General features: G+C 42.8%; 1 protein-coding gene across 4 annotated transcripts in view; it reads right to left on the reverse strand.

Annotated features, from left to right (window-relative positions):
- FBXO15 (F-box protein 15) overlaps positions 1-11,369 on the reverse strand; it is a 397,776-nt gene extending 386,407 nt beyond the window's left edge. For 2 of the 4 annotated variants that reach the window (XM_085605916.1, XM_085605915.1), the window contains exon 1: positions 11,146-11,366. The gene's annotated coding sequence lies outside the window, so the exon portion shown is untranslated. Of the gene's footprint in view, positions 1-11,145 lie in introns of all 4 variants that reach the window. The other 2 variants (XM_085605920.1, XM_085605917.1) reach the window with 2 other exon arrangements.
- Between the last annotated feature and the right edge of the window lie 541 nt (positions 11,370-11,910).

The following is an 11,910-nucleotide window of genomic DNA, read 5'->3' on the forward strand; positions in this document are numbered from 1 at the left end:
AACACTTATTATTTTGTGTTTTTGCAGTGTTATATAGTGCAGACTTGTCAGGTATTGGAGTGCTTTACATGAGCATTGGTTACATCACACAAGAACAAATTCATTTTGGTTGTAGACATGGGGAGACTAAGTGATTTGACCAGAATCACAGAATGTCGAGCTGAAGCAGAAACTCCAACCTGGTTCCCCAGTTGCAAAGTCTGCAGTTCTGGAAGTAACACCACATCCTCTCCCCTAAGTGCAACATTTAATCAAGTGGTCAACTGGATAAAAAAACATAAAGATAACAAATAATTTAAAAGTGCTTTGTCGCTATTTGAAAACTCAGAAAGTATGTCCTTATTTTAGTCTTTTAGAGCACTAACCATAATTTTGATGCCAATAAGACCCTCTCATATATGTAATTTCTAAAGGAAATGCTCTAGGTATTACAGTTTTGATTACATCAAGATGACGTCAGGCGTTCTACACGTTTGTAATAAATATAGAATGTTAGCAATCTAGTTGTTCATTAGGATACTGTTGAGAGGCAGAGGCCAGGGGCACGGACTCTGAAAATTTAAGGCAGGTAGGAGGGTGCAAAGGCAACAATTTAACCACACTGAGCAGGCAGGAAGGGCCGTGGCAGCACAACAGACTATGGAGGGCAGTGGAAAGGGGGGCAGGGGCAACAAACTAACAATACAGGACTTGCAAGAGAGGCTGTGGCAATGTAATAGACCATTGTGGGCAGAAGGAAGAGGCAATGGTAGTACAACCATACATACCAACAGACCCGATTCAGCCAGGAAACATCCAATGTTTTTAAGCTCAAATGGGCTTTATTTGATCTGTCTCCTATCTACAATCTCCTCTTTTTCAATGTAACTCAAAGGGGAAAATCAATACCCCAGTTTTTTTTCAAAATCTCCCTCTTACCAAGTTCAAAATGTTCGCAAGTATGGTACATTGGATCATGGAAGGAAATGGGGTAGGGACATGGACTTGGATAACAGAGGGCAGGAGGGACATGGAGAGGTGCACCAAACTGACCCTGCAGGGCAGGCATCAGGGTTTGCAGCAGCACAATACACCACACAGGGCATGCGGGACGGGAGTGCAGCACAACAATCCATAGAAAGCAAGAGGGAGGGGACAGGACCATGCACATGGACAACAGAGAACAGAGGGGCAAGAGGTAATGGTAGCTAGCTGACCATAATGGACAGACAGGAGAGAAATCTGCAGCATAACAGACCATAAAGGGCAGGAGGGACGGATCAGGGGCATTACAATGGAACAGACAAGCCAGGAGGGAGGGAGTAGGGGTCTGCACGTGTAAACAGAGGGCTGGGGGCAAGGGGGCAGGGCAGTAGCAGCAAGATAGCTATGGAGGTCAGGCAGGATGGGCACTAGAAGCAAGACACACCATGAAGAGCAACAGTGAGACTGTGATGGCATACGCACAGACCATGGAGGGAAGGTGGGAGGGGGTCAGGGGCAGCTAACTGACCACACAGGGAAGGTGGGAGGGGCCATGGCAGCACAGAAGACAATGCATGGCAAGTGGGAGGGTTAGTGGCAGCACAATGGCTATGATGGGCAAGAAGGAGGGTGCAGGGGCATGCACAAAGGACGATGGAGGATAGAAGGGAGGGTCAGGACCTGTGCACAGACAAGAAAGATCAGGGGAAGGGGCCTCACAACAGACCACACTGGGCAGGAGGAGCAGTTGCAGCACAACAGACCAGGGAGGGCAGAAGGGTGTGGCAGTACAATGGACCATGTAGGACAGGAGGAAGAGGATAGGGGCATGGCATGTGGACAGGCAGGGTGGAGGTGGCAGGGACAGGTTACAGTCATCTGACAATGCTAGGCAGGTGGGAGGGGAGTGGCAGCTCAACAGAACACTCAGAGTAAATAGGAGCGGCAGGTCCATGGAACATGGTGGGCAAAAAGGATGGAGCAGGGGCATGCACAAAGACATCGGAGGGCAGGGGGAAGGAGAATAGGGGCAGCAAGCTAAGCACAGAGTTTAAGCAGGAGGTCAATGATGGGGCATAGAATTGGGCAATGGAGGGCAGGAGGAGTGGACTGGTACATCATACTAAATTGAGGGCAGTGGCAGCACATCAGACCATGCATGGCAGGAGGGAGGAGGCTAGTCCATGGATTCACACAACAGAGGATAGGGAGGAGGGGGATGGGGCAGCAAGCTAACTGTTCAGAGAAGGCGGGTATTAGGAACTTTATTGTTTTTAAAACGTGTGTCTGTGCGAACTACTTAAAATATGAACAAGTATGCAGCATAATCTCACTTTTATTCAGGAAGAAGAGGACGTTTGTGACTGTGACTCCGGGCTCACTTGGCAGAAACACCCCCTGACCCTCCACCCCCTATTGCAAAATGTAATGCCCGTGAAAAGGGTAGGTGAACACAGTGTTATATAGAACATAGTCCTGAGAGCACGATTGAAAATGAAAACTAGATATAGTGTATGGTATAAACTATGCACCAAAAAGTGTGATATAAGATGAACCGGGCGTGAAATATAATATGCAATACATTGTGCGCAATGACAGATTCATTGGAAAGCGCAAGATGGCACAGGCACTAGCGCGTGCTATGCGATATGCGCCTTGGAGTGTAATATGCACAGGGCATTGTTGTGTAACCTAACTAGTCTCTAAAGTTGTAATATAAAATATGTGCTGGGGAGTGTAACGTTGCATATGCACTGTGACAAAGATATGGATCCCAGATTGTAATATGTATGGCATAGCACTGTGCGTTATAACATGGGCATCGAGGAAGGCACGTTAGATGGGGCAATATAACCCGTGCGAAGACAAGTGTGGCATGACATATTCACGGGGTGGTGTTACAGTGCACATGGGCTAGAGAGTGTCATAGCATATGCACTAGATAGTGGAATACAACACAGAGGTGTGTGGCACTCAGCAGGCAATGGTGGGTGTAACACAGCATTGGGCTCTGCCAGGAGCGCGCTGTGACTCTCAAGTGATGTTCGTCCCCTTTCCAGAGAGTAAAATAAAAAGTATTACACATCCGGCAGTGGATGTGTGTTTTATTAACGTGAGGGGGGTTTCTTGCATAGTTTTGGTCGAATTTTTGTCGAATCCCCTTTGAATGGCTTGGTGTGCATGTGTATTAAATGTGCCTGTCAATAGCTACCCATGTTTGTATAAATAAACGACAAGGGTGTCTACCGGGATTAGGCACGGTAGGGCATCAGACATGTCAGAGCTTCACTAGTGGTGTAAATACATTCCACGTGGATTCATTGTATGAATATCACGCAAATCGTCATGGTGATAGGTACGTACCGTTTGTCCAGCATGTCCTAGGTGTGTCTATAAATATATATTTTTTTTAAAATAGTAAAAAACAGTGTCCGGCCATGAGGATTGGGGTCAAAAAAATATAATTAGGAGACAGGCCCTGGGGGATGGGGTCATCAGGGCCAATAAATTAGAATAAGAAGGGGAACCACACAGCCCCCCTTCTTAAAAAATTAAAATAAATAAAAGACTGGCATCGTGCCTTAGGCCACGCCCCCTCCTTGCAGCACTCTGCAAACGCGCCCCCTGGCGAGTTGTAAGTTGGGGAATTAATTCCTCTTCAATACTGAGGGTCCCTGAGGGCCAACTAGCCCAACAGGCATCTCCAGTATGCGCCAGGGAGCTGCGCTGCAGACAGGTGTTCTGAGGCCAAGCCCCTTTTTACACCTCTCTGCAACGCAGCTCTGTGGCGCTTACTGGAGGTACCTAGTGGTCTAGTTTGACCCTAGGGACCCTTAGGATTCAAGGGGACTTAATCTCTCAACTTAGAACAGCCACAGGGCGCGTTTACACAGTGGTGAAGGGAGGGGACGGGGCCTGAGGTGACGTGTGCAAACACGCACTATGGCACGTTTTAAATTGGGGATATAATTTCCCTTCAATACTGAGGGCCCCTGGGGGCTAACTAGCCCACCAAGTGCTTCCAGTAAGCGCCACTGAGCTGCATTGCAGAGAGGTGGTCCAGGCCGTGCCACTTTTTACACCTCTCTGCAACGCAGCTCTGTGGCACTTACTGGAGGTACCTAGTGGGCTAGTTGGACCCTAGGGACCCTCAGGATTCAAATGAACTTAATCTCCCAACTAAAAACGGACACAGGGCGTGTTTACACAGTGGTGAAGGGAGGGGACGGGGCCTGAGTTAACGTGTGCAAAAACGCCCTGTGGCCTGTTTTAAGAGGTAGTTTTAATCCCCCTGCCCTATTATATACTAGGGGCTTACAGAGGAGGTCATGCTAATCACAGGGGGACCCCAACGCATAATGTTCCCTAGTGTATGTAGGTGTTTTCACTGTATTCTAAGTGTCTTTTAACATAGCACTGGCTCTAGGACTGGTTAGTCAGACTCAGTTACCACCAGTATCCGTCTGAAAAAGTTGAGGGTACAGGATGATTTTGCAACAAGGCTTCTTTCTGCTCTTCTTTTTGTTCTTTCTGCACGTTTTCCTTCTTCCTGCACTTTTCTTCGTCTTTGAGGACTTCTGTTGCTTCTTTCTGCACTTCTTTTTTTTCTTTCTGTGCATTTTTTCTTCTTTCTTCACATGTCCTATCTCTGTAGGCATAGTTAGAAATTAGCATTTAAAACCTTTCAAAATTCACAGAAAAAACCATAGGTTTCAGGCACGTTATAGTTAGGAATTAGCATTTAAAAAACCTCAGAAATTCACTGAAAAAACCATAGGTTTCAGGCGTGTTATAGTTAGCTGGACTTTTCACTTGTACAAAACCATTGAAATTCCCCCGTTATAGTTAGTTCAGCTAACTATAACTCGCGCACCCGCAATGCACTGCTGATGACGTCACATATTACATCACTCATGACATGGTCAGTGACATCACTCATGACATCACTGATGACATCTCAAATGACATCACTGATGACATCACTGATGACATCAGTACCGCAATCCGCTGCTGATGACGTCAGATATTACATCACTGATGACATATGTGTCTTTCTGAAAAAAAAAAAATTGTAACATATGTATAGCTAAAAATGAATGGAAGAAGACATGGGTAAATAAGTGTCTAAATACAGTGATGTAATATCTGACGTCATCAGCCGCGGATTGCGGTCGCGTGAGTTATAGTTGCCTGCACTAACTATAACGGGGGAATTTCATTGTTTTTTTTCGAAGGAAATGCCCAGCTAACTATAACATGTGTGAAACCTATGGTTTTTTAAGTGAATTTGCAAGGTTTTTTAAATGCTAATTCCTAACTATAACGTGTGTGAAACCTATGGTTTTTTCAGTGAATATATATATATATATATATACACACACACATTGTCATCGTCAGAATCAGATACTGCTGTTTGTAGAATACTCCTTCCCATAAAGCACTCCCCCTACGTTCAGCGCAGTTGACTGAATTATAAATAATGTTTGCTTTATTTAAAAAAAAAAAAGCTTTCACATTTAAAGACATTCTTGATTGAAGAATTATATACACAGGGTAAAAATCCATAAAGTAGGACCAAACTGAAAGACAGCTAAAAATGCTGTTTGATGTACAAGGCCTATTGTTGCATTGCACAGTACTTATCTGAAGAATGGATTTGCTGCAGCACCATATTGTCTTGCATTAACCGATTATGGAACTCACTGCAGCTTTGTTCAAAGTTGACCCTTGTGATCAACAAGGCTTTTAGAGTCTCCAGTTCCATTCGGTTTCTTTCATCAGTCCACGTGTTATTCATAATGGAAAAAATTCTTTCCACTGGAGCATTAGTTCCTGGCAGACATAATGCAAACTGGACCATCAGGCCAATGTTCTTAAATGTCATATTAAGAGTTTGGAAATGGGTGAATATTTCCACCCACCGATCCTCTGCAGTCTTCTTCTGGTCATTCCATGCGGCAAGTCTATCTGCTGTGTATTTTCGTACACAGGTGACTTCATCAAAAAGCTCCATTTCATCTATCTCAAGTGTGCTTAATACAGATTGTACAAATAACAGAGACATTTCAACATTATCCCAGACAGGAACAGCATCAAGAAGGATCCAGGAAAAAGAGTTCAAGTCAGAAAAAAATGCCCCCCACTCTTACAAGTAATCAATACTGCAATTGTAGAAAGCACATACAGAGTGACATATTTTTGTTTCTGGTGAGAGTCCTTGTTCTTTGAGGGATTTAATAAGCTCCTTCACCCTAAGGCCCATGAAGCAGGCCTCTCTCCTTTCCTTCAATTTCTCTATTAATTGTGTTATTTGTCTTGCAACATCTATGGCATTTGCATGCTGCTTCTCCATCTCCTTTATTGTGTCACTAAAAAGAGCCAGTTGGTTGCGCAAAAACCAGAGCCAGATTTCAGCAAGAGGGTTTTCAAAAAACTTGACAATGGCTGTTGGGGGATTTGCTTGGGACAAAAAATACGAACGTAGGGCTGGGAACAGTTTTAGCACCCTGTCAACTGCAGGCAGTAGGGAAAGCCAGCGAGTGTTGCTTGTACTTAGGAGTCGTTGATAATCTATATCAACAAACTCACAAAATTCTTTCAGTTGTTCAGTTCGGACAGTGTAAATGTGGAAATATTTGTACAATTTTAAGACAAAAGATTCGATGTCCATTGGCAGCCCATCAGCAGCGGTTTGCACTGCATTATCGACAATGTGTGCCGCACAACCTATCCCAAGTACTTTAGTATGAGGAATAGCTTCCTTAAGCTTACAGAAAACATTGTTCTTTCCGGCTCTAACCTTTCCCCCAAAGTTTGTATTAGTATTATCTGCACAAAACCCAACTACTTTTTCAAACAAACTACACTTTTGAAGGGCATGGTACAGTTGTTCAAGGAGTATTGCAGATGTTTCACCAGGAACGGAGGTAAACTCTAAAATTTTCACCTTAACACCCTCAAAATACTTGAAATACCTAATCACAATTGGTATCAATTTAACTTATTTCCTATTGGAAGCATCAATAGACACAGATATACAAGCAATGCTACTCAAGTCAGAATTGAGGTCCATCATTGCGAGAGGAGCCAGTACTTTTGTAATCAAGGCTTCAGTCTTGGTGCGAGCACAGCAAAACTTTTCATCATACAGTTTCCGAATCAATGCTGATGTACAGTCCATTGACCGAAAACTGTGGTTATGTTTAGCAAGATGATATGCTAATGTACCTTCAGCAGCAGCCGTACTGAGTTCAGCGTGTCCAGGGGTTGCCTTACCCAAAAAAGTGGTAATGTTGCTGGTGCTGCTTGAAGATTCGGCCCAGAATTGTGTTTTTTTGTCTGTATGTGCTTCTTTATATTAGCCTTTCCACCATGGCCAATGGAGAATGTAGATTTGCAGATCTTGCAGAGCACGGTGGCATTACTGTTCCCGACCTTGCTCAGAAAGGGGAAAGATCTTTGCATCTCCTCGCTGACGGAACACTGTCGCTTAGGCATCTCTCCGGTAGGTAGGTAGCTAGCTATCCTTTCTGTGTTTTAATTTGGAGAAGAAAAAAAAGTCATGTAACTATGACGCCTACTGACAAAAAACTGTAACCAAGTTTCATATAAAAAAAAGTTACGTTTAAGCACATAGAAAACACATTCTTCTTTTCAAAATATCAATAATGAAGCTCCAAGGACAAAATAGTGCCCATGAGTTAAAAACATTTCAGAAGGGAGCATTCATCAGCATTGTTGAAAAATACTTGCAGCAATGTCTTGAACGCTGAAGATAAAAATCAGATGAAAAATCAGATGAAAAATGTCTAAGAAGTCATTTTTACCATTTTGCCAGTTGTGTGATCATCCTTGCCAATTGGAGATTCTGGTATCAAATACCACAGTGCAGTAAAGTGTTGCCAACTTAGAAGCGCAATTTATGATTGGAAAAAGCATTTTGGGATGTTACTATCGTTCAATTTGTTAATTAGTTCAGGTATCAGTGATTAATTTGACGGTTTAAGGAGAAGCAGTCAAATCAGACAATTGATTTCCACCTTATATACTGGTGTTACAGGAGAAAAATATTGAAGATCCAAGTACAAAAGGAAAGGGCATGTTGAAGCTTTCTTTTAGGCTGAGGAACGCCATGCAGCTTGAGCTTTTGGGTGTTTTGAGTAACCGAATTTTGAAAAAGCTTAACGTGATTCAATATTGTTTGGCATCATGAAGACTTGAAATAGCTGAAGTTGGGTGGAAGGATTTCCTGAACAGGAGGCCCCAAATATGTCTTGCCCAGAGCTCCAAAGTCCATAAGATGGCACAGGGACATGTAACCAGACATGCCACACAGAGAACACATTGACGCAGTCCTGGACTTTTCAGATAATTCATTGCTATCCGGTTTGCTCATCTGAGGAGTTCAATGGAAGCAAACCAAGATTACAACACCCAGAATGCACCAAGTTGTGCCAAGAAAGACCCTGACAGTGATTGATGTGACCACCGTACAGGCACAGACCTCCCAAACCACTCTATTTGCCTGTGTGCCAGTCTGCCTCTCCTGCCAATGCACCACTCCAAGCACAGCACTCACACGAAAGAGGTGCAGAACAGCATTACCAATGAGCAGTTGCATTACATGAGGACACATTCATTTTTTTGTTAGGCAAAATAATAATACAACTTGACTCAAGATACACAGCAATATGACCGTAAAATCTGTTTCTTTCAGACAAATTTGTATTTCAGAAACATCAATATTCTAGTTATGGTTACGCAAGAAATCATTCTCACTAAATTCAGTCTGCCTCAGAGAGTGACCAAAATAGGAACACTGATTTTTCTAGCTACATTGTTTTTACATTCTGTGTGGGAAACTGGCTATAGAAATTTAAACCCTTAAATAATTCCCCATTATTATAAAGAACCCATTAAAAAAACTTCAAATTTATACAGGAGTTAACCACGGTCATTACCAGGCCTTATGTATAATAAGTTGTCCTCCTCACAGAGCCTGTGACGGGAGGAGTGACAGGCTTAGTGAGGTTAGAAGAATACAAATGCATCAAACTCACATGCTGGGAGTCCAGCGAATTAAAGATGAAGGGGGAGGCAAATGGCCGACCTTCTTTACAGCTTGCAAAATCACGTTATCAGCGGTTGGATTTCTCTTCAGTGACCAACTGTTCTAAACTCATACACAAAAAGGAAGCTGTCCATGAGAGAATATGCGAATGAGGTCTGGAGAAAGATTGGTTTTGACATTTATTGCCAGTCCCTTAAGATTTTATTTGAAGGCCTGATGTAGACTTTACTTCCAGTTCTATGGTTGTCATTTGCCATCCTACTTCAAAAAGATAAATGGACAATGGCTGAGCAGTGTATTAACAGGTTTGACTAGACAATTGTCAATTTTTCCCCTCGACAAACAACACTATATTATTAATTCTTTTTTTATTATGGTTGTTCAGTTTTACATAATGTCTTCTTGGTTATATAGAAGGTAACAAAAATGCTTATAGCACCTTTTTATTATATCTTTTCAACATGCTTCACAGCAGCCAAAATGCTCCACAACATAGCTTGTAGACATTGGCAAAGCCAATAGCTCTGGCTAAACACATATATGGTCCCAAAGGAGAGACCTATTGGCTATGCCAATGCTTGTTCTTTTTAACGTACCGTTCCGAGATGGCAGACGCTTATCTTGAAGCGGTAAAATTAAAAGCTTTAAAAAAGCGCACAAATGAGCATCATTTAGAAAGGCGCAGCCTGTAACTGCCGAGCCCACTCTAAGTATTGGTATAGTACACAATTCAACAGCAGAAAGTTAAAAGTTGGCTGTATGCTAGACCCAAAAAATAGTAATCCACCATACCAATTATATGGATAGGTTACAGACTTAGGGGGTTTTATTTTAGAGCTTTGAGGTTTCAAGAAACTACCCATCAAATGTATAATTATGTGACAGAATTGTACAATGACACCACACGTTAGATGCACTTCATTTGGACCTGAGAGCAAGATCTGGAGGTAATATCTGTGGTGGTATTTATGTTACCTCTGAGCATTATCTCCGGTTGGTAGAAAATGGAATGGGAAAATGTGAATAAGCTGCGGTATCACCAGCGCTCTATGATGCGGTGTAATTGCGTGCCTTATGCCTTGGCCGTATTACCACCATTATTTAAATGCGGTAAAATATATAGGGTCTCCTAAAGGGTGGGTGCTTGACGTCTGCTGCCAAACAAAGGTCAAATGCGAACAGCACAGGCACAAACAAAATACCTGAGAGACACCCATACTAACAATCAGAGATAGGCAAAACCTCCAACAAGAAACAAAGATATCAACTACTACAAACATAATACTGATAATGGACTGAAGCTCAGATTGAGTCAAACACAAGCTCCAAATAAAAGCATAAAAACATGAAAGGCACAAGAAGTGTCAAATATATTAACTTAGACTTATGGATGGCTGCACACGTTTAAATATAACATTTGACAATCAAGCAGCATTACAGTATTCCGCAGTGTTGTTATACACGTCAAATAATCAAAAGTGCCAAAAAGAGTCAGTCCCAACAAAAATATACGAAAAAGTAGTTTAGGCAGAAGAGCCAGTGCTAAGAGTTCCACAGAAAATCCAAAGATCGTAAAATAAAAAATTAAATCCACAGTTTTGCAATTAAACAATGAGAGATGAACGAAGAAATCATAATAACCCAAAGTAACAAACCACACACCCATGTGAAAAAAGAAATAGTCAACATGAGTTGAAAGAACTGGCAACACTATAACGCAAGCAATTCTATTCTGTAAATACCTTATATTAAAAGTTGTATTTCAGCAAGTACACCCTTTCTTCTCACATATATCAATAGTCATGGGTACCCAAAAAAAATGAGCAACATTACAAAGTACCAAAACTATTTGTTGCAACGCCTACAAACCACAAAAGCGCTATATAAAGAATTTATTTTCCGTTATTTTTTGCTGTTTGCTTTGCTTCTGGCTCGAGGGTTTATACTTACATCGTGTACAAAAATATATGCGGTGTATCCGAATCAGAAATGCAACGTTAAAAACGATATTGTCAATGGGGCTCACGTTTATGTGGAAACATTTACACACATTAGCATAGTATTAGTTTAGAACATATAAGATATAAAACTCTCAGGGTTAAAATACTTACGTTGCAGGCTGGGAGGGCAAGGATTCCTGGATGATGCAGCTCTGATGCAAGGCAGGGTCCCGACGGTGCTGGTAGGGCTGGGGAGGCGTCACGAAGCTGCTGCTGGATTCTGCTGTAGTTTGAGACTGTCCGACCCTCGCTCGCTTTAAGGCTGAGCAGGGTCACAGTAGAATCTTGCTGCAGGCTGTAAAATCAGGGTCATGCCGGTCACAGGTGGTTCTAACCAGCTGCATGATGACGTAGGTGGCGCTGTGTAGACAAAGAGAAGGGAAATCCCAAGAGAAAATGTCTCTCTTCAAAGGATTTCCCTTCCTGCTACAGCGCTCACCTCAGTGACGTCATGCGCTGTGCAAACAGAGCATGCGCGCAGCTGGGACAGTAAAAAACCGGGACATTTCTTTGTTCAACCCGGACACTTTTCTAAAACGGGGACATTTGACTCCATTGGAGTAAAGTGTCGGGACACGGGGACATTTAACAGAAAACGGGGACCGTCCGGGGAAAACCGGGACGTCTGGTCACCCTAACACATGCGTCTGCTCTGAGTACTTAACCCATCCGACCAGGACTCTCCCCACTCTACCGAGCTGGTGGAGAGAGGGTAGGTTGTCCGGCTACTGAGCCGCTGCTCATTTGTAAGTACCTCGCTATCGTAATCATTACAGGGAAGCCTCCTGGTGTCCACCCCTCCTAACTTTGATGGTATTTCAGCTCCAGTGCTGACGCCCTGATTAGTTGGTCTAAATATGTTTGCACTTTGTGTCT

The sequence above is a fragment of the Triturus cristatus genome, chromosome 5_1 (genome assembly GCF_964204655.1).
Source record: "Triturus cristatus chromosome 5_1, aTriCri1.1, whole genome shotgun sequence".
Lineage (NCBI taxonomy): Eukaryota > Metazoa > Chordata > Amphibia > Caudata > Salamandridae > Triturus > Triturus cristatus.